Below are 24,626 nucleotides of genomic sequence, written 5' to 3' on the forward strand. Positions count from 1 at the left end.
ATGAAATTGAATCCAAGCATAGTGATCTATGGTTCAATCTTGTGCCATTTTATCAACCTCTTCCATCAGATGAGCCTTGGTTTTTCTCCTTCTATCACACTATCTGCTTGGACGATCATATGCTTTCACTTGGTTGTTTTACCCTTTTTGAGGAACAATTGCAATGAGTGGTTTTATTAGCCAGCCTCTTCACATAAATCAACATATTTTGAGAAGTTCCAACATCACTAGAACCAATTTCTATCCTAAACACCACTCGTTCCTCTAAGATGAGTCACCTTTAATCTCTTTTATGACTCATAAAAAATGAAACGATCACCGAGTATTTTCCTTTTTTGGCTCGTTAAAAGAAAATCAAATTAGGGGGTCTTCTTTTAAGCTCTTTTCCAACTCTTTAAACATGAAAATATTGTCGAGTGCTTGTCCTTTCAGCTCATAAATGGATTGGAAACGACATTTACTTAGTATAAGTTTAACCCTTTTCTAGACTCAGATAAATTACTTATGAAAAAGGAATACATTGATCGAACATGGTCAATAGGTTCTCTCTTGTATTATTTTACACTTTTTTAGATTTGAGAGACAAATTTATGAAAAATAACTTGTGGAGTTTTCTTTTTACCCCTTTTCAAACTCTCTAAACATGAAAAGAACCAAGTTCTCATTGTTGTTAAACTCGTTAAAACATCAAATAGCGACAAACTTGTCCATCATGACAAGACCAAGTTTCACCTTCGCTAGACTCGTTAAAACATCACATAGTGATGGATTCACACAAAGGGTGGAATTATACTACAAGCATATATTATCCTCCTCAAGCTTGTTAAAAAATAAAGAGGTATTGGTCAGCAATGATTGGGGAAAATGGGAAAAGGGATAAATCACTTTATGGTAGCAAGCTGCTCTTGAACATGACACTTTCACTTCATCTCTATGACTATTTGGGTTGGGTTATCTGCTTGATGGTTATCATACCTATGGTATATCACACCATCCATCACTTTGGTTTTGGGTCAATGTTGCCAATCATTTAGTGTCGCTGACATGTTCAAGAGAAGTCACTCAGTAAACTTCATCTTTCGCAACACTCATTAACCTTCATTTTCATGACCGCCATTCCTGAACATTGCATCGTCAGTCAGATTCTGTCTTCAAAATCATTACACTCATTTCATGTCGTTGATGGGGGATAAATCAAGGCCCTCCTGGGATGAGTTGCTTCTTGTTGACATCAACACATTATCCAAGAAGTTGACTTAGAAACACCCTTTCAGTACCTTGAGGCTTGCATAAATCAATGAAAAGTGTCTCACTTCTAGCAACAAGTTGACATCACTGGCCTTCAATGAAAGAATTTCTATGGTGGTCGACATCAAAACATATATTCACACCATGAAGAATGTACTGTAGTACCTTGAGAATCATTATCATTATCAGTGATTTCTCTCACATCTGTTAACAACTTACATCATTGGCTAGTAATTAGATTGTGTCTTCCCATGTTCGACTTCATAACACATTTTCACATGGTTAGACTCATACTTGAGTGAACAATTGGATGAGATAGAAGACCCCAGATCTAGTTTCATCCATCTGGGTTGGGATTTTATGAGTGTACTAAACCATTTGTACGATGGCCTTACACAGATGGTCATCCTATCATGGGTTTATATCTGTAAATGACTATTTGATTTATGTATATGTAATGAGAATTTTATATGCTAAGCAGGGTATGCCTTCCTTCAAACATTCATGAAAAATTCAAAGATATCATGATATTATGTATTGTAATCGATGCAGGTCACCGTCCGCTTCAGATCCTCCTCATCACATCATAAAGTGTATCACTCAACATTATCATTTTCAACTTCATGCTTTAGGGGGAAATTGTTACAAGTATATTTGGGCACATCACTCTTGAAAAATAGATCATTACAATTAGGCTCATCAAACCCTAATTTAGTTGCTACATGCCCTAGACAAGTCATCAAATTGATGCTTCCATCCATGAAAGTTTCCTAGCTTGAAACCCTACTGAAATGCCTGCTTGGGACACCAGCGCAACCTTGGTCAAGGGTAACTGTTCTGTAGAGCAGGTAGGTCCATTGAAGCATACAATACAGTGCACTTAGGTCCAATTTGATGTGCGTTGGGTGAGAATGAGTTAAATTGGCATAGGATTCTGGGAATATTCCTTGATTCTAGAGAATTCTAGAAGGTTGCCCAACTCTTTTCTCGTCTTACGAGATCAAATTTGGATAGGATATGGATCAATTACCCCTCTATCCTCTCATTCCTTTCTCCATGGAAACTAACTCCAATTTTGGAAAACCATTCGATGCCCAATTTATGACATAACCACTTGCATTTCCCTATAAATTGACCACTCATCATAGTGATCAAGAGGTTGGAATTTGAAGATTGTAGAGAAATATTGTTGGTTTGAGATTTGAGTTCATTGTCAAGTAATGTTATGCTACTGGAATGATGTGCTATTGGTGTGGTGAGGGTTTGGACTGAAGCTGGATGAGTGACATAGGATCAAACCGCATTGGGTGTAACTCCTACTTATACATCAATAAAGTTTTTTGTTCCTTTTCCCATATTCTTGTTCATATATATGATGCATATGTGTTTAAATGTTGTCGATTCCATTTGTTTATAGTATATAGATCATATGCTTTGATCATTATCGTCTTCTGTTTATGATTGGCATGTACCAATTGAGCGAATTCAGTTTGAGCGGGAGTGACGGGAGCAATTCAAAGGGGATCAAAGCAAACGAAATATCACAAGTAGGTTCCTTCATCTCATCTATCTATTGTAGGGAAATGTTAAATAACCTTCTTTCTATTGTTCTAAGTGCAAATACCCACTTAGGGAAAATGTACTTATCTGTAGGTATAAATTACATATAACACGATGGTGTGGGCGATGGGGTGGGTGGTGGAGGTGAGGATGGAGGCGGTGTGAATGGATGGGATGAGGATGGAGGCAGTGTACGTATTCGTGGGAACCCTTGTCTTATCAATTGAATAACGTTCAGTGGAGAAGCCTATATTGATCCTTTGTCGTCACTCAAATGAGCCTCAATCAATGGTCTATACTCAGGACCTTTTCTTCCTCCATCCCTAAAACACCTTCCAATTTGTGTATCTCCAAACATCAAGGTAACTGCATGACCCTCTTTTCGCACAAGAGCATCTTAATCCAAGTATTTAGTGATTTCAAATACTTACCTCACGGTCCTTTGAAGAAGTGGTGCTCTGCTTTGCTGTAGTTGACTGAAGTATCAACTTCAAACTCTATCACAAACCCTCCTATGATGCAGTTGAGCCCATGGTCAACAGTGCACGCGATCTTATCTTTAGAAGCTTCTAACCTCCACACTAACTCTGGTGTCCAAACAATCAAACCGTTAAGCCTCCACCTCCCTTGGCCATTTGCCAACTTCACGATCCACTCATATAATTCAATCAGGAAGGAACAAAAGAAGATTCCTATATTTTTGTGTATAGATATGTGTCCAACCACTGTTCTTTCGTTAATTGCAAATTCTTGTTCTCTTGCGCCGTGAATTCATGGATCTTTCTATCCAGCTAGTCTTAGATCTCTTTCTTAGTCGGATTCCAATGATGCGACATCACACATCTCGTTATGCAGATCCTGTTCCCGGCAACAAAACCATTTTTTGGCTTGATGGACCCTAACCCAAGTTCAACATTAGTTAGTCAATCAAATCCCTACACTATGAGCCCTTTCGGCATCAATCCGTGGAACGTGGACCGAGGTCTAACCAAAAGCAATATGGGGGGATGCAAGAACCAAGTTTCTGCACCCTAAGATGGTCGCGATTTCAGTTTTATACCTTAGCTCCTTCCTTTATGCAGATCGATAAGCCTTTAGGGCTTAGTGATGCACTTTCTCTTTCGTCTCTTAGAACCCTCGCGAGGGTATGCAATATTCCTTCGTGCAACCCTACCCCATGTCTGAGGTGCTTATGCACCTTTGATACTGTGTTATTGTGTAATTTGCTGAATTATCTTAAGTGTTAATCAAATTTAGCATGTAGTTAAGATTATCTTCTCGTGAACATATATCATTATTTGCATTCATATAACAGATAGAATCATATACATTTTCACATCAGATTAGCATTATAACATAAACCTAGAACTTAACATAACATAGTCACATGTGATCCATAGAGGAAAAATACACAGTAATTTTAGAATACTTCTCTTTATTGATGATTCAAATTTTCAATACAGACTCTATCCGCCCTGCACACATAGCTGCAGGGGTTCGTGCACTCAGATATAGACTTCTACCCTAGGTCTCTACACACTCAGCTGCAAAGCCTCTTTCTACACTAAGACTCTCGCTCTTAGCCTTTTACAAACTCCTCAACAACTCCAACTTCACTAAATTTCTCCCTTAGACTCCTCTAATACCTCCTTTTTATGCAATCCCATGGTCCGTAGACCAAGGGCGGATCTCTAAAACTGACACAACCTATCTAGACTAAGGGTGGAAAACACTTTTTGAATCTTGATATCTTCGCACTCCGTGACCACAAAATGCGGAGACTTTAGATTTCTTTATACAAACATCGGGCCTTCTTCCCCAAAAATTGGGTTTTTAACCCCAAAATTGACCCCAGGGGACTCGTTCCCAATAGCTACGTAGGTTGTTTCCAAAAGGGTTGATAGTGTAGGCTTTTGTTGGTTGGCACAACTAACTCTGAACCTCAGTCCAAACCCCCTCAAGCCAACAAATGGATATGTTGTCGGGACTGAGATCTATCTGAGGAATGTGTGATGTCGAATAAATGGTTCCCAACTAAGAAGGAGATCAAGAAGTGGATAGATTGGAAGCTGCATGAATTTGCAGCCTAGGAAAACAAGAATCCATGCCTATCAAAGGAAGAGTGGTTGAATAGATACCTATATACAGATGAACATGAAATTTTCTTCTACTCTTTTCCATGCGAATTATACGAATGGTTGTCTAAAATTGTGGATAGTCAAGGCACATGGAAATTGGATAACCCTATTGTGTGGACTCCAGAGTCGGTAAGGTGCCTAGAAGCTTAAGAAAACAAGATCGCGAGGGCTATCGATTACTAGATCGATAGAATTTTGGGTGGATTCATTACTGAGTTTTCGATCAATACGTCTGTCATTTATAGTGAAGCTGAACACCAATTTTTCAAAGGACCACGAGGTAATTATATGAAGTCCATGAAAACTTGGATTAAAAAGCTATTTTGTGAATAAAGGGTTATTCCATTGAATTAATGTTTAGAAGATACTTAACGTGAACTACATGAAGTAGAAAAATGTTTAGAAGAGATCTAGATCCAGGTGTCGAGTATAGTCCCCTATTGGGAGTGTTTGATAGTGATGAAGAAAGTAGTATTCTGAAAACACCTCAAGGTGCGTTGCAGATGGTAAATCAGGGCACCGCGATAATACCACATCCATCCACTCCACCTCCTTCATCACCTCTACCTCATACACCTACACCTACACCTCTGCCTCCACCTCCACCTCCACTATTTAACATGGCAAATGCTATGGATATTCCCATATTCAATGGTCTAGGGGACAGAAGGCCGTGAATAGTTTTGGTTTGTAGACGATGTTCTGTGGAAGTCACAGTAGATAATAGACGATGATCTAAAGAAAGAACATTTGGTCACAGCATTGCAAGATAAAGCATTGAGATGGTATATTAAATATTGTTCAACCCATCCAAATGTGAAGCTGAAGGAAATGAAGGAAATGATAAATAATGAATTCAAGAAGCCTAAGTCGCAAGCCCAATCAGTAATAGAGGTCAAACAAATCTAGAAGAAAGTGAATGATTACACATGGGACTTTGATCAAAGGTTGAAATGTCTTCTCCAACAGGTTAATATGCAGATCACGGATGACCAACACAAGGACTGGTATATTTATTTCCTACTACCCCATTTGAGATTGCCACTATCACAACAAAATATTGGAACACGGGCTGAGGAACTAGAGATTTCTATGAAATTGGAAGCCTCACCTATTCAATATACGAATCTCGGAGTATAGAAGATCCTGTCATAGTTAGCTAGCCTATATATGGAGTTTCAGAGCCTCGAAAAGGGAAAATAAGTCCAGAATGAGGTCTGCATGGAAGTATGGTGTTTGAAATCTAAGGGCCATGGTCACGACAAGGACCATTGCCCCACATATAAGAATTATCTTATTGGGGGAGGTCATGTCCCACTTCAAGCGAGAAAACATCACTGGGCTAAGTACAGGAGTGGTACCATGGTGTGCTATTTTTCAGATTACAGGAAACCATATGACAAACAATTGTCATTTACTGTAAAAGTTTGTGCAGACTCCCCAATAGCTATTCTGTAATTTCTTTAAGTCTGTGGGTCATGACAAGCATAATTGCCGAAGTTATGAATTGATGATGGATAGAACACCAACATATAGAGTACATATGGAAGCCTACCCTCAAGATCAAGGTGCAACTATAGTGCGTGGAGGGTTTCAGGGACAAGGAAGAGGATGAGGAGGAGGAGCTTGTTACATAGTAATTTATCACTCTCCTGTCACTCCCTATTCATAATCCTATATAACCCTAGTAGTGACTACTTTGTTATAATTTCACCATGAAACATATTCTCTTGCATCCCTTTAAGTTTGAAGAATGTAGTCCCCACTCCCTTCAGAACATTTCCAGAGAATCCCTCTTAAAACCAAGCTTTTAAGATCAATGCTCGTTCCCAATGTCTCACCCGCATTGATGGTAGAGTTTTACACTGTGACCCCTGACGATCAACGCTAATGTTAGCCCAATACCTGCACCGGTCTACTTTTGGAAAGTTTTTATAAAAGGAAATGGAGTTTCACATTTAGAAACTTCTAGTGGCGATGTGTTGAATGTTCGTTTGGTTGGATAAGGGATGAGAACTCCATATAAGGTTCTTTTCCCCTTAAAAGTGGACCTTCCCAAGGAGATAAGACCTTCTTCCCCCTTGAGTGGATCTCATTCTTATCCTCCTCTCCCTATATAAATGACTTCCTCTTACCCCTTTTGGTTAGACAATACAACACGTAGTGAAAGTGGTGGAGAGATAGAACCAATTGAAAAATTATGAAATCTTTAGCTTTTGATAGAAGAAGATTAGTATTAGATGAGAGAAGAGTAGTCTTTGGTAGCTAAAGCATGAGGAGAGAGAATTAGAGCTTCGAAGCCATTTCATGTCAAGCTAGAGGAGGAAAAGAGTGCTGAAAATGCGTTTAATAGGACTTGGATACCGTAAAGGAGATCTCCAAGGTCAATGCTCCAGTTGTATTTCTCTTTGAAGTTTATTTTAATACAACTAATGGTTTATTTACTATATTGGTCTAATATTACATTTGATAGCTTAGAACTCCTTGAATTTTTAATTAGATTGGATTTGATTTTATGTTATCACGTTTGTTGTTGTTTCTTTCATGTTTGTTTCAGGCACTTGAAAGAAAGGAAGTTGGAGCAAGGAAGCAAGATCACCATTAAGTGGATTAGCATTATAAGAGGTAGTCCTTCTTATGCAATTCTAATCTAAGAAAATTTACATTAGATTGTCTTGTTTGTGGCTAGACCTACTCTTTTTTGCTAGAGGGATCGTCTCTGTCCACAGAGAGGATATTCCTACACCACAAATTGGCGACTACAGTGGGAGAAATACATCTCCTTTTCATCACTCTGTTTTTTTCTACTTGTGTGCCTAGTTTGTTTATTTATGGTCTTATAGATCAGTATTAACCTGTTTGAAGGCATACAGACACTAGCCCACCCTTTGATATGTTAAGTCTGGCCCTGTGTGAAGTTATTTTTTATTTTTCTTTAAATACCTCGATCAACACTATTTTTGGCCAAACGGTCATGCTGATTAGGCCTATTAGCACTACTTTTAGCTTGATAGTCGTGTCGGCCATGCCGATTAGTGCTAGTTTCAGCCCAAAAGTCGTGTTGATCTATGAGTTAAGAAAAAATTAGAGTTTCTCCCATTTCAGTGCCAGTGTATCTTGACCCTTAGAGTCTCTTCTTCGCCCCAGAAGTGACTAGAATGCTTTGTTTTCTAGTTTTGATTGATTGATTGGATTGAAGTTTCATTGCTTTATTTTTTGAGTTTTTTGGATGGTTTCTATGACCCTAGGGCATCTAGGTCAATTACCATTTATTTGTTTGTTTAATTATTGTGTCAAGTTTCAGATTTTCTGCTTCATTTAATCCATCTTTCAGTCGCAACATCTTCATTGCTTCATTTTCAATTGAATGAGTTAAAGAGTCCCATTTTTTCTCTTATTTCGAGTGTCTTTTTTCCCTTTCTCAGCATAGATTACATTGCTTGGTTTTTCGATTGAAGCATTTATGTGTTTGGTTTGTTCGATTCAGGGAAGAGGTTTCTTTTAGTTTCATTTATCATGCTTTGGATTTGATCGATGCTTGTTTGTTCGGAATTGTGAAATTTTCACTAAAAGTGCTCTATGTGAAAGATTCATTTTGCATTTTATGAAAAGAAGAAGATCATTCTAGTTTACTTAAGCGAAAATATTGCATTATTAGAATCATTGAGAAGATAGAATTGCATCATCAGAAGCATTGGAAATGAACTGAAACTTCTTTTGTTGTTAGGGGAAGATTAAGTGCATTTAGGACATGTATTAGTGAAAGATTTCATTCTTTTATTGTTGCATTGATTGTGTGCTCTCTATCCCTCAATTAGCATTAACTTTTATCGAAGACAAATATTTCTTTTCTCATATACCTGCATATAGGAGTTTTCAAATGACAACAGTAGGGCCTTGGAACTGAAACCTAATTCAATATCAACCATTAAAATATATTGAATTAAACTAAGGAGCATTGAAACTTAACACTCACATTTAGTGGTCTAGGCTAGAGACGTATTCCAATGTATTTAAACCTAGCAGCTATCATTCGCTTCGCCATTAGACATTGCTAGTATGGAATTGTGCTCCCCATACCATTGCGTATATAATGGGAGACCCCACTAGGTTTGCAATACTTTAGCCTCAGGAAGCTGATTCTGCCGCCTTGTTAATGTGATACACTAAACACAACATTCGAGGAGATTTCCTGCTTGCACTTTTTGGTTCACTGAGAGGTATTCTGTAGTTCACGGTTACCTGGTAATCCGTTTTGCCTAGATTATCCTGAGTAGTCATGTTGGTATTTTTGACTCTTTAAATTTCAAAGATCATCGAGCACTTGTCCTTTCGAGTTTGTTAACTCTGAAAATGACTAGAGTCACCTTTCTCTCTTTTCTTGACTCCTAAAATATGAAAAGGAAAAGTTTTGTTCCAGTGTCTTAAAATTAACTACCCACAAAATATTCTTGGTTAAAGTTATCTTCCTTAGTGATTCTTTAGGGTTGATTCCAATGACAACATTTCTAGATTCTATCAGTCAAGGATTCCCCTCAGATGGGAATCCTAGTCCTTTTCCTTCCTTTGGAAATGCTGGTGCTCCTTATATGGCAACGTTGTCCCTTCCTGGGTTAACCATTGGTTTACCTATCTAGTTATTTTCAACCTCGGTGGTCCCGAGTGTCCCAACTCCTGCCCATCCATCTCCTTCATTTGAATCACATCATGTTGATTCTAAGGTTGACCTCTCACCTTCTTCCTCTATTTCTTCACCTTGCTCTTCTACTTCGCCTGGTGAAAGTTTGAGATGCAGTAACTAGGAGGCTAAGAAGAAGAAGAAGACAATGAAGAAGAAGATGTCAGATAAGTGAGAGGGCAACTGTGCAGTTGTTTCTCCAAATGCACCTCCCGTAGACAAACCTTTTGATCCTCCACGAAATGTGAGATTCCCTTGAAAGCTGTGTAAGGGTGATCATCTCCTTCGAGAATGTTCTAGAATTCCCAGAGTCTTAGAGGTATTGTCTCAAGACCTGAATCAGTCATCCCCAATGACCTCTAGAGATCATATCGATGCTACACCTTCAGCTAATGATGGTAAGGACAAAGGGAAGATTAGATTCCCCGGTAGGTTATGTGAAGGGAAGCATCTTCTTCATCTTTGTCCTCTTATGGATAAAGCTTCCAAAATTTTGGAAAACCTTATAGCTCCTCAAGCTCAACTCCCTATTGGTAATCACAAACTTTCTTCTTAGCCTTTCCTAATTGGTAATGATATTGACTTGGATTCATCTCTTACCCATCCTACTCTCCCTTAGCATGACTCTCTTGTGTTTGTTCCCAACCAGCCATTGGTCGAAAAGAGTGTCGAATTGGCTCCGCCTTTAGTTGTTCACTCTGTTCTCGAAGAGAGTAGTGATCATAATGTTCATGTTATTCTTGTCTCCTTAGATTCTCATGAATCGAAGAGTAACCTCCCATCCCGATTGTTGAGGAGAGTCCTTCTCCTATTCTTGTAAGGCATGGAGAAAATACTATGATACCCCCACTAAGTAGTTCTGTCATTTCTTTTGATTAGAGTAAATTGACTGCATTCCATCTCCCATGTTATGTGCCTTTCTAGATCACAGTACAAGCCTATGATATGGTAGTACATGAACTCTATTAGATGAAGGATCGTCTGTTAACATCATGTATTCTACTACTTGGCATATTTTTGGATCCCCACAGCTTTTGTCTATCACCCAGAGTTTGTTGGCTTTCTACAGATGAGCCAGTCAACCTTTAGGGATCCTTTCGAAGTTCCCTATTAATTTGGGAGGAAATACTGTCTATATAGACATGATGGTAGTCCAAGGTCCCTTAGACATCGATCTTCTCCTTGGGCGTCACTATGTTTATGTCATGGGAGCTCTTGTTTCTTCACTTTTCCGTGTGGTTTGTTGTCACGCGGAAAGAGTCGTTAGTGCGGACACAACCGACCTTCCTAGAAAGCCTAAGACTTTCTAATGACAAACAAGACAAATAAGAACAATCCTTCCCTAAATATGCTTTTACAATATGAGAAATCAAGTGTTTAGATCCTACCTGTAATCCAATGCTGTTGTAGTAGTCCAGCTTCGTTGATCCGGATGAGCTCCTCCTTCCCTTCGAAACCTGCATTCACCAAAAATCAAACAATTAAATAGCACCTGAATATCAGATAAAATAAAACATATTTAACATATATACCAAGGAGTATATGAAACAACTCATTAATAACAAATTGTTGAGAAGAATGGACTAATTTGTATTAAAAGGTAACAAAAGGAACCATTACAACCTGAGCCTTGGTGTTGTGCAAGCTCCTCCCAGGGTCCACAAGAGTTCTCCCTTACTCTGATCAGCTCACCCACCTCCCAATGGAAACAAGTAAAGATGGTAATCTCTCCTCACAAGCTTCTACAAGGAAGTCCTAATTCCAGCAGCATCTACCCTTAGGAATGTTCAACTTTCAACCTCCCCTCCCTTTGGCCCAATGCCTGTATTTATAGTGCTCTAGAGGAAGTTATTTAGGTCCACCATCAATGGGATAAGCCCCTCTTTGGATGGGATAGCTCCCCTATTGATGGGATAAGTTCCTCTTTGGTAGGGATACATGAACCATCTGGAGGCGCTTCATACACGTCAAACATACTTCTAGAAGACTCTAGAAATGACCACAAGTAACTTTTTTGGAGTGAAACTTGCGCCTTTTGACCTTTACAGGAGTACGCACCCATCCCTTTACATACAGAGTGTACAAGTACGCAGGTATTGTGAACTTGGGTTACGTACCCGTAGGTAAGGCTAAGAGAAACTGCGTACCAGAGATAATTGACTTTAAATGACTTTTCTCTCTTTCTTGAAGTTTGACATGGAAAGCAGAGGCATGAGACTTGCCAAGGAGGATAGTATGACAGTGGATGGAGCCATACTAACTGCAAATAGTCATGGTGACATTTTTTAGTTTAACAGATTGCCCCCTAAAGTGCGAAGCCTGTAGTAGATTAGGGTTTTTACAATCTAGGAAGGGTGAAGTATTTTATCATTTCAAGGAGTATCTTGTGGAGGACCCGGTCAGAACCTACAAATTTTCAACACAAAATACATATATAAGATGATATCATCACTGAGGTAGGCATTCCCATACTCAGATTGAAAATTTTAACTAACAATCTAACAACTGCTCTGATACAAGAATGATTTTGCAGTACATCACAATCATAGACTTTTGTAGACACAGTATGGACGCAACCATCTGTTTATGATTAGTCTACTGTATAATGAATACAAAACTCCTCGCAGCCTGGATGGTGGAAACTAGATCCAGGGTCTTCATTTCTACTTCCCGAATTGGTACGATTCTATTCATGCGAATAAATGAGTTGATGTCGAGCATGGTAGAAACCACTTGATTACCAGTCAATGATGTAAACTGTTAACAAGTGTGAGAGAGACCACCAGTGATGTCAATGGTTCTCAAAGTACCCAGTACAATCCATGAAATGTGAATGAATGAGTTGATGTCGAACACATCACAGAATCCTTCGATCGAAAGTCAATGATGTAAACTATCGTCAAAGGCGAGAAACCTGCCATTGATGCATGCAGACTTCAAGGTACTGACGATTTCTAAGTCATCTTTCTAGATAATGTGCTGATGTCGATAGAAAGTGACTCGTTGCAGGCAAGCCCACAACACGAAATCATTGTTCAAGTTGAAGAAATGTTGCTGTAAGGACTGACTCAGGGATGGTCAAATGGATGACAAGTATTTTGCATATGAATGGTTTATTTGCAGAGGCCTCTTGAACACATAACGACACGACAGATGGTTTGGTGACGATTGACCCAAAGTTAATACCTGGAAACGGTTGAAGACTTTCAAAGTGGTTTGATCAACTTTTAAGGCAAAGGATTTCCCAACCCAGGTGAATGAAAAGTGTCGTGTTCAAGAGCGTGATAAGGTTCTTCTGTAACAAAGGATGACAAATTGGTTCATTCTTCTCTCTTTTCCCCCACCATTTCTAGCAAGTAACTCTTTATTTTTTACAAGCTTGAGGAGGATAACATATGCTTGATTATAAGCTCATCCTTCGGATGAGTCCAACTTAGTTTAGATTCAGACCCTAAGAAGGAGTGGTCTGTTCCTGTTTGTAATCGAACAGGTCCTTTACTGTGAAATTTTAACGAGTCCAGTATAGGAGAAACTCGGCGTTTTTCATTTTTAGAGAGTCTGAAAAAACTAAAGAAGACTCCACGGTGAACTTTTTCGTAAATTTGTGTCTCCCAAGCCCGAAAAAGTATAAAATAATACCTAAGAGAACCGCTTGATCTCGCGACCAAGGAGTACTTTCATGATTAGTATCTCTGACCTGAAAAGTAAAAAGCGATCAAGGACACGTCGTTTTATTTCCGTATCGAGTTTGAAACGACAAAAACCCGGCAATCTTTTCCTGTTTTTACGGTCAGAAAAGAGCTATAAGGGGACCGTCTTTTAGTTCCATTTTAACGAGTGTAAAAGAAACGCTCGGCAATCTTTTCATGTTTTAGGAGTCATAAAAGAGCTTAAAAGATGACTCTGATGTTTTGGTTCGTGAAAAATGATGATTTTACTCTAAAGTCCTTTTGTCCTGCACAAAACCGACACATTACTCATACCTGTTTAAGATGGGTAAAAATACATTGAAAAATGTCCCTTCATGGTGAAAAATAAACAAACTTAGCATTCATTCATCCAAAAAACCTATTAAAAGACTTTTTACCATGTCATTTTTACCATTTTACTGCTGAGGTTGAGAAAAGGGCTTTTCACAAGAAAACTTCCCGTGGACTTTGCGGAGAATCCGACCGTCAGAATCGAGCGCCGTCTCTTTCAGGTATTTCACAACGTCCTCCTCTTCAATTTCATCTGTTTAGAATTTCATTTCAAGTTTTAGTTTGATTTTTTGGAGGGTTTAGGGTTTTAAAATGCGTTTCTCGGGGGACGCAGGTGCCCCATGGGCGACCTGCGTACCCCGACTTTTTCGTATATGGGAAAAAGGTCAGGGTACGCAGCCCGCCTTCAGGACAGCTGCGTACCGCCGCTCTGTCTTCTGAACGCGGGGTGCGTACCCCGTGAAATGCGGATTTTGAAACCCCAAACCCCAATTTTAACCAATCAAAATTTGTTTAATAAATTCTAATCATTGTTTTTTGGTGTGTAGGTCACTCACCATGCTGGATTGGCGTGAAAGAGAGCACGAAGACGTTGATTTGGCCGCAATAGGTCATCAACCTTCTATTGATGCGTTAAAGGCATGTGGTCTCTACAAGTACTGGGCTATACTTGGCATGAGGGCCCAGGTGCCATTCTTAGAGTGGCTGGTTGAAAGGTGGAATATTCAGGATCAATGTTTTTACATCGGAGAAAACCAGCTCGAGATAGAGTCCTCCGACATATATTTTCTCACTGGCTTGCCTAACAGGGGTGAGCAACTCTCTCTATTCGGGACTAGGCCGGGTGGCCAATCCCTTGCTAGTCTCCGGCTAGAGTGGTGCAACAATCAAAACCAGGAGAAGGGGATAGAAATCAAATATATATCCCGACCTGAACTCATGGTAATTGCCTTTACAGTTACCAGACTTTGCGGCGCTGCCGCTTTGCACATAGCCACTGGTTCCCAAATGCGGATGGCTATAGACTACTTCCAAGGCACCATTTTCAACTGGTGCGATGCTGTGTTGGCCAATATGAAGGGCCAACTAACCAGGGCAAAGAGAGGACAACTGAAGACCTTTGGATATGGGCCTTTAGTTGTGAGCTTTGCCCTAGAGAGAGTTCCAATGCTGATCCCCCAGCATCTTACAGTTCCAGTTGGGGCTCCTCGGGAGCCTAAGTTGACGAGATGGGTTGTGGTAATGGCCCGGCATCCTGACGAGGGAGCAACAGTTGTTCGATTTCCTGATGGTTACTTTCACTGGCTGGAGGGCCAGGTCTTTGCGGTTCAGGATTTTCCGTATGCCGGAATGGATTTTCGCAATGATCCGGACATGGTTCTTCCACAGGGAGAACAATGGGACGAAAGAGGTATTTCATTTTTCACAAGTTTTTAAATTATGTATTTTTTTGTTTTTTATATATCATCTCAAAACTGACAGCACAAATTTTCAAAATGTAGATGTAGGTCCACAGCGTCCGGCCAACCTCTGGGCTTTTGAGAGGAGAGTACCAGCTGTACCAGCACCAGCCCCATAGGATGCGGCCGCAGAGACCTTAGCCGAGCTGGAACAGGATCTAGAGCGTCTGACGGCGGATATACCAGAGACCACTATAGATGACATTCCTATCCGACTTCAGCGCTACGTGGTCGCAGTCCCAGGACCTTTTAGGAGGTTCCTGTGTAGGGTAGCGCGGGCAGTGGTCTTATATAGAGAGCACCACCAGTGATTGGCTAGTCACTTTTGTAGACACATATGACATTTTTGGTTTTTTGTACTTATCATTTTTGCCGATCATAAGGTGTTTTTCAACCTATGATCAAAGACGATGTATATTTTTGACACACTCCTATCTACATATATCATTATTACCGGCTTATTTTGTTAAACATGTGTCATGAAATGTTTATAAATTTACATTTATGATTGTTACAAATGTCTATTTAACATTCGAGACGCCATTGCATCTGCTAATGTATTTAAAGACCTTGGAATATGCTGATATTAAATGTAATCAAATTCACATTCCAAGAGACGCACCCTCAAAAATAATCTTAATAACACTGGATTTCTAATGGCATAGACTCTATTAAGCTGTAATAAAACAAGTTCAGAATCTAACCTCACTATCAAAATCCGAATCCCAAATGAAATAGATTCAGATAATAATTCAATCACTGCACTGTATTCTGCAATGTTATTTGTTGTTTGACCGAGGCTCACCCCATGCATAGAAACTAACTCGTCAGAGGGCGAATAGATAACCCAAGCTGCGGAAGAGATATTCCGTGTACTACGACAAGCACCATCAGCAAATCCAATGTATGTTTGGAGAGGCGTCGACATCTGCAATATCAAGAGTAAAACCAAGGTAAACCAGAATAACGACAAAAGCACACTCTTTAAACTAAGCACACAGCCTAAACTAAGCAAACATACCAGCTAAAAAGAAAATTAACCTAACTAGAACTAACTAAATCTCCATACCCACCATTTAAGCATAATACCTCTTTAGGTAAAGTCCATTTCTGGGCTTATCCAAAGAGTCCCCATCAAAATCTACCAGCTCATAGGCCCCTTTTGCCAGCTTTCGCTTGACAATGTAGGGCCCATGCCACATGGGAACGAATTTTCCAGCACCTAATTTATCGTTAGCTTGATCATATAATAGCACTAGGTCTCCTTCCGAAAAATTACAAGGGGTCACGTTACGATCATACTGAGTTTTCATCCTTTTTGCGTGAGTCTCGATTGCCAAAGCAGCATCACGTCGAGTCTCATCTAATTTAGCTAAGTATAATAGACGCTTCTCCTCTTCAGAAGTAGCTGGGAGTAATTCGATAGCCATTTGAAGTGATGGGATTTCGCATTCAATGGGCAACACTGCTTCCAAACCATAAACTAGCTGGAAAGGAGTGAACCCTGTTGATGTTTTTACTGAGGTTCGATACGCCAAAAGCGCTGAGAATAACATGTTGTGCCAATTCGACCGATGAATACCAATGATTCATCGGATCATGATAACTAGAACTTTGTTGATGGATTCAACCAAACCGTTTGCTTGAGGATAATAAGGAGTAGAACTATCATGGCGTAAACCAAGCTGGCTTGTAAGTTCTGTCATCATAATGTTTCGAAAATGGCGCCCATGGTCAGTGATTATCGCTTGTGGGACACCAAACCTAGCAATAATATGATTGAATATGAAAATCGTTGCTGTTTTTCCGCTTGCCTCGAATGTAGGCATCGCCTCGGCCCATTTAGTAAAATAATCAACCGCAAGGATGATATACGCATGCCCCCCGGCTGAGTGAGGGTTACAAGTAATAAAATCGATACCCCATTTAGCAAAAGGACCAACGGCAATTATAGGGTGGAGAGGAGCAGGTGGTGCGCACATCTTGCGATCAAACACTTGACAGTTGTGGCATTTTCGGACCGCAATGATACAATCTTTAAACATGGACGGCCAGAAATAGCCAACACGCAACACCTTCTGAGCTGTGGCATACCCAGACATATGACCGCCACATGCTCCAGAATGACAGTCATTCAAAACCCTTTCTGCCTCTTCGCGTAGTTAGGAATGAATCGACGTAAAAAGTTTGCTTTCCCTTGCAAACTTTGGAGTTGGCTCAAACTCGAAGGAGGAGGCAATTTGATGATAACTTCGACCTTCAAGGGATCGACGTGGATACCAGCTTTTGAAACGACAAATCCTAGCAATCGTCTCACTTCTATGCAGAAGACACATTTGTGTGGGTTCAACCGAATTCGATAATGTCGACACCTGATAAAAATAACGCGTAAGTGGACAAGGTGATCAGCTCGATGTAAAGAATGAGCAGGCAAATCATCGAGATACGGTTGCACAATGTGCTTGATGTCGTGAAACGCGTAAGACATTGCCCGTTGGAAAGTGGCTCCGGCATTCTTAAGTCCGAAAGGTAATTTGTAGTAAGCAAATGTCCCCCAAGGACAAATGAAAGCCATTTTTGGTTGATCGGCAGGTAGAATATTGATTTGGTTGTAACCGAAAAAACCGTCCATAAAGGAAAATATTTCACTGCCGGCACAATCATCAATTATTTGATCGATATAGGGTGTGGGATAGTTGTCTTTTGGACAAGCACGATTTATATCCCTATAGTCGATACATATTCTTATTGTTCCTTGTTTCTTGTTAACCGGAACAATATTCGATACCCAATCCGTTAACGGGATCGGATAAATGAAACCTGCTTTCAACAGCTTCTCGACTTCTGCTTTAATCGCAGCTGCTTTCCTAGGGTGTATCTGACGCAAACGTTGCCGAACGGGTTTAGCGTCCGGGTAAGTCTTGATTTCATGAACAACAATAGAGGGATCAATTCCTGGCATTTCTTCATAGGACCAGGCAAACACGTCGCGGAATTCTTGAAATAGGACCTTGTATGTTTGAATTTCGTTATCTGTACACGAGGCACCTATATGAATGTTTTCAATAACTCTGGTTTTGACTGAAATTTCGATGGCAATAGTTTGGGAAATGTTTCCCAAATTCAACTCTGAATCAGGATGTTTCATGGGATTCTGAGCGTCCTTGACATATTCAGCTATAAAAATTGATGAAAAATCATTTCCAAAGTCATCAGCCTCAGGTAAAAACGAAGATCTATGATGAAGATCTTCCCATGGTAGATCGTCTACACTTAGGATTTCGTGAAGTTGTTCGTCAGATGTCACAACTTCGGGAAACATTATCCGTTCTGAGGTTGATGTGAAAAGTGATTCCTCACGGACCACATTCATTTGGTCGAATTGGGTTGAACTGGAGTCGGAAAAAGACTGCACGGCCTCATAAGCAATTTCATATGGACTCAAAGGCATTGCATTACCGAAGGAGTCTATTTCAGATTCAGATGGGACAATCCAAGGATCATCGTAAATAATAGCGTTTGAAGTAATCATATGAATGGATGCGAATGAAGGGTCTGCATTGATCGAAGGAAAGGGAAAAGTTCCCAGTAAACCGGAATCTTTAACCAATCCTACACCAACATCCCTGTAAGGGATAATCGTTTTACCGACATGCTGGATACTCTCTGAAGAGGCTGGGTCGGATGAAAAGTAAGCCAGCTGGTCTATCGTCATGATCTTACCATTATGTGGAAACTTTATAACTCTGAAGACCGATGACACGACTGCTGTCATAGCATAAGACCAACTGCGACCCAAAAGAAGGTTGTAGTCTAGAGGGGCATCAACCACCTCCACATCCAGACTAACGATTTTTCCTTCAACCCCTATAGGCAAATCCTGTAGAATGCCAAATGGATGGAACCCACGGCCATCAAAGACCTTAAGAATCATCGGGGATTGGTTCAGTGAAGGAGAACCAAGCGATCTCCAACACTGAATCGACATAATACACGTAGAAGCTCCTTCATAAATTAAATTCCGATGAATAGGCCTGTTTTTGACTATCACTGGAATATGGAAAGCCATTTGATGAGGGAGACGTGGTGTACTATTTTCTAGATCAAAGATTATCAGGTTCGGGTCCTGAATATCAACAGCACCTATAGCCGACAAGAGTAATTTTCGTTGTGCTGGGCATGATTGCAGCACTTCCAAAGCCGACATTGCTGAGGGTGAAACAGCTAAATCCTCAACAATGTTATAATTATGAGCTGCTCTCGCATGTGGATTGAAAGCAGACTTTTGAAGTATACCCTTGGCGGGCGGTTTAATTATCAAGTCCGGGTTAGGTTTCTCGATCTGTAGTGGATCGGAACCGGGAGCTGAGGTTGATGGATTAGAATGAGAAGATTCTGCTTCTTTACCATCAACAAGATTCTTACTACCATAATCTTGCGATCGAGTCGCAATCCGTACATGAGACATCATCAATATGGGCTCTTCACTGGCACTCGAGGAAGAACCTATTATTTTACTCTCCTGCTTTGGAAATGGATCTTTCAAAACAGCAGGAGTTGGGGAACCCTTAACGATTTTCACAACCTCTGCCCGATGAGGGCAATCTCTTGTGAAATGATCTTCTTCACAAATTAAACAAGGATAGCGAGGTTTGCGCTTTTCGTCGTTAGATTCTGACTTCTCTTTTTTCTCCTTTGGAGCCTTGTCTGCTTTATCCTTCTTCTTGCCTTTCTTCTTACCACCGTTTTTTGATTTAGCCGTAGATGACTCTACAACATGAATATCGGCAGTAATTTCAGGAGAAGATTCTCCTGTCGGGGAGTCTGGTAAGGTTATTATTGCAGAAGAATTCTTTGAGGATTTCTTCTTACTTTTAGTATTCACCGTACCAATCATGCCATCAGCAGCATGAGACCCCGAAGGAGCAGCATCAATTTGATTCGACTTAGGAAGATCTGGGATCTTCTCGTGCAACGTACCCGACTGAGTGTAAACTAAGTCAAGGTACTGGGCTTGAGCAATGACTTGCTCCTCAGTAACTACTCCGGCCTTAGCTACATCTTCAGTAATCTTTGGTAATAATGATTTTACAAACCATTCAGCTAAGATTTGGTCCGGGATAAAAACTTTCACTAAACGTCTTCGACGTCTCCATTCATGAATATGATCGGAAATATAAGTGGAGGTCGACTGTTTTAATGAAGTTAATAGCTCCGTGCCGTTATCGTATCTGACCGGCAACTAAAAATGAGTTAGGAACGAGGTAGCTAACTGGCTAAAATTGTAAAAAGAGGCCCGTGGTAACTCAATGTACCACTTGGCCGCGAGACCAATGAGCGTACGCTAGAAAAGACGTAAGCGGATCGAATCATCCGAGATAGAATTGGAAGCACACCAGAGGTGGTAAGTCATCACGTGATTGGACGGATCCTCTCCAGACTTACCTTCGAACTTGGGTATATCACTGGGCAACTTATTTGGCATTGGCGGCCAGAACGGAAGATATTGAATTGGATCGTTCGTTAGGCGCGTCAAGTCTGGTAAATCCAAAGTTGCAATAAACGATAATTGCCGGTTAGGATCTCTAAAACTTTGGGTCACAAGACCAGTCCCAGGAAGAGGATATCTAGGATAACTAGGGACAGGAATCGCATTAGGGATATTATATCCTCCTGGAAAACCAGGATTAACCGGACCGTACTGGGGTTGTTGAGGTTGTTGATAAGTGTACCCAGGATACGGTTGATACTGGTAAACCAGTTGTTGGACAGCAGGACCGAATTGGTACTGTCCCTGGTACTGTTGGTGGGTAAATAGAGGTTGAGTTGTTACAACAGTACTTAAACCAGGCTGCCCTACAGGCATCTGAACCGTAGTTTGAATCGTAGATCCGGACAACGGTAAAGATGTCTGAGGAGTGGTTGCAGAGACAGTAGAAACCGGAGTTGTCGACACTCCAGAAGTAAGTGCGGTAGATGTTGTGGTAGTTGCAGCAGCCGTTTGAGATGGAGTACTAGGTGCAATTGGCGGCTGAGTAACTACTGAAGTTACAGAAGTTTGAACGTTTGACTGGACAGGTTGCGGTTGCTGGGGTGAACCAGAAACTACGGGTTGTCCAGTTTGAGGTAACAACTGTATACTTGGCTGCAACACCTGTTGACCCTGTGATGGATCCCACACTATCATCCCGGGGTATGGACCCATAACAGGTTGAGGATACTGAGATCCATAACCGGATTGAGGATAGGATTGATAACTGAAAGGCATAGTTCCCATACCTTGAACATATGACTGACCTTGAGGTGGTTGATAACTTTGACTCGAGTATTGACCTTAAGGTTGATAACCTTGGGGTAAATACTGATACTGGGGTTGACCTTGACCTTGAGGTTGATACCCTTGAGGTTGATACCCTTGGGGTTGATACCCTTGAGGTAAATATTGATACTGAGGTTGACCCTGGGGTACATATTGAGGCTGGGGTTGACCTTGAGGCATGTATTGTACCATGGGTACATACTGACCTTGAAGTTGCCCCCTAGACACAATTTGTGTACCTTGAGGTTTCCCCCCAGGCGTTAATTGAGGCTGCCCCCCAGGCGGTAATTGACCACCTTGAGGTTGAGAAACGGGAACTGAACCTGACATCATGTAAATGTCCCCTACACCCAATGGTTTATTACCATTGTTTCCAGCTAATAACCCATGATCAATGGGTTGAGGAGATGCCCCCGCAAAGGTACCAGAAAGTGACTGATACCTGGTGGGAACAGAAGGACCGCCGTGTAAAAAATATTCAGGAGATTGAGTGAACACGGACGAATGACCAGACATATTTACAGGAGTATAAATACCTCCAGGTGGAAAAGGAGTATGAGGTGGAGAAAAACCTACCCCTGAGTTGTCTAAATAATTGGTTAACGAAAGGTACCAAGTAGTACTTCTAGGAGGACTGTAAAAGATAGATTCACGCTCCCTTAGATCAATAGTAGGTTGATCTTCAAGGGTAGACATGCCTAATTATTCCTCTGGAGCAAGTTCTTCAATAGCTATCAAACCAGTAGGAAGATTTTCGGTGATGACTCTTTCTACCCTAGGTGAATCTGGTACACTAGAAGTTGGAGTAACAGGTTCAGATATTTCAGGTTCTTCGCCTATATCACTAGTAGATGAAAAACTACCAGCAAGTTTAGAAACTTCAACTGCTTCAGGATTATAACCTGTTTCTAGACTTTGGTAATCTTGATGGACTACCAACGAAGACTCTCCTTCTTCTGGTGAACCTACTCTACTGCCGCTAGGAGGAGTTACAAGGACCTTTAAACCTTCGTAATGACTTGGGACTTCTTGAGGAGATTTACCCCGAACTCTACGGGATTTTCTCAACAATTCGGCCACAGAAACAACCTCAGGAGACTTGCCCCGAAGTCTACGGGACTGTCTCGGTAATTCCGCCACAGTTAAAAACTTTTAACTACTGCACACGCAAACAATGTAAAATCTCAAAGCAAACCACCTAAAGTCTCTAAAGAACCAAAAAAATTTGAATCATACGCCTAAAGAATCTAGGGCGTCAAACCAAGCACAAACAGTAGCCTTCCAAACCAAAAATGCTAGTTGGAGATGAAACCCAACATCGCCGGATTCAGTACAGAAGTGGCGGGTGGAACAGTTACCCCGACAACCTGCTTAATGAATAGACCAACACAAGTTCCTCCACTTTAACCGTCTCAAGTGAAGTGAACCCCCCAGAAAATCCAAGTGAGTCTAGCCGACATCTGCTCCAGGTACAGTGGGATCTTCCCTCCACCGTCACCTTGGTAGAATCCTAAAGATAATGGTCACTAAGGTTACCAACCACAACAAATGCACCTGGGGGAACAGTCTACACTCCGACAGCACGCAAGGGCAGAGTATCAAGCTCAATCCCCTTGTCGGTTCCTTGACAATAATCCAAGGTTTACTGACAAGTGACCCCTGGCTCCTCGACAATGGTTAATTCGAGGTTTACCGTTTGTAATACGTGTGTGTCTGGCGTCGTTCCCAATGAGGGAGGATTGATCCCCTCACTGGTTCGGACACGAGCTCGTGCTTCTCCTTTAAGAGGAGCTTTCCCAGAGTACAAATGAGACAATTAGATTTATTCTATCACAAGATAAGCTACGTGTTTGGTTTTGTTGTCTTGGAGAGTTAATTACTCTCCGACTCCAAGACACTAGCCTGATCTAAATTGGTGTTTCAGAGCCCTAGTAAATAAAAGTTACTAAGTTGATTTTACTTTAAGCATTAATTTTATGGTTTTTCTTAAAGACAAAAAGGTGATGGAGATGAAGCTGGTGGTGTGTAGACTCGACTCGCAACCACTACAAAGATGCACCTAAGATGATTTACACTACCTTTCCTTTTCAATGAATCTCCTAACTAAGAGAGTTGGAAAATGCAAATTTTATAGAAAACAACTTTCTTAGTAAAGACAATCAAAGAAACAATTCTCTTTATCTTTTCAAAACACACAACTCATGACCACTAATTACTCTACGAAATTTCTTTTTTCTCCCAAAAGTCTACAAATGCTACCAAAGAAAACTTTTTCCAAAAGAATTTTTGTATTTTTTCTACGTTAATAAAGCATGTAAAACTATTTTATCAAACCGAATTTAACAAATCTAATACAATCAAATCAAATTCATTTAAAAGCAAATCAAAAGCAAATTTACCTAAAAGTAAAAATAATGAGGACAAAAGCCTACAAGGATGATTCCCGGATGTTTTACTTAGTCAAAATGCAACTAAGGATCAGTTCATGCAAAATCATAAACTAACCAAAAAACAAAATCGAAATCTTTTTGTTCTTTTTTCTCAAGAATGGAATTCAAGGCTTTAACAAACAAACTTTTCGAGATTCACAAAGAGAAGACACAAAGGTAGGTCTCTCACTAGGGTGACTTCTATGACAGGTCCGACTCCTAAGAGGACTGATCAAAACCAGGGAGATCCAAATTTTGACAACCTCTAACGCCAAAGTCACTACAGGACCAGTTAAAAATCAAACCCTAAGACAAAATCCCTATGAATTCCACCAAAACCCTCGACACTAACGGGACAAGTTCAGGTGAAGATCTTTGACAGTAAACTGATGGATCTGGGCAGTAAAAACAAATTGAAAACAAAATCTAAAGAGCAAACAAGCAAAAATTGAAATTTTCTCAAAATTGACAGGGGTACGCAGGTCATCTGTTCACACAGGCGCGGGTACGCACTGTGCACAAAGACGCAGTGCGTACAAGTACACACTGTGTTAAACCCAGAGACTGCGTACTGCTGGCAAGGCTAAGAAAAATAAAAAACTAAATTGAATCTAAGCTAACCCACCCAAATACACAGCTAGACAACCAAAAATCAGAAAACAAGCATTTTTTCTCAGACCAAAATATCAAATCAAAAAGAACTCAAACACATTCATGGAGTCCCCAGTATGGTCACCATTTTGTCATGCGGAAAGAGTCGTTAGTGCGGACACAACTGACCTTCCTAGAAAGCCTAAGACTTTCTAATGACAAA

The sequence above is a fragment of the Pinus tabuliformis genome, chromosome 2_2 (assembly GCF_031772625.1).
Source record: "Pinus tabuliformis cultivar Carrire ecotype Pingquan chromosome 2_2, CPIR1, whole genome shotgun sequence".
NCBI lineage: Eukaryota > Viridiplantae > Streptophyta > Pinopsida > Pinales > Pinaceae > Pinus > Pinus tabuliformis.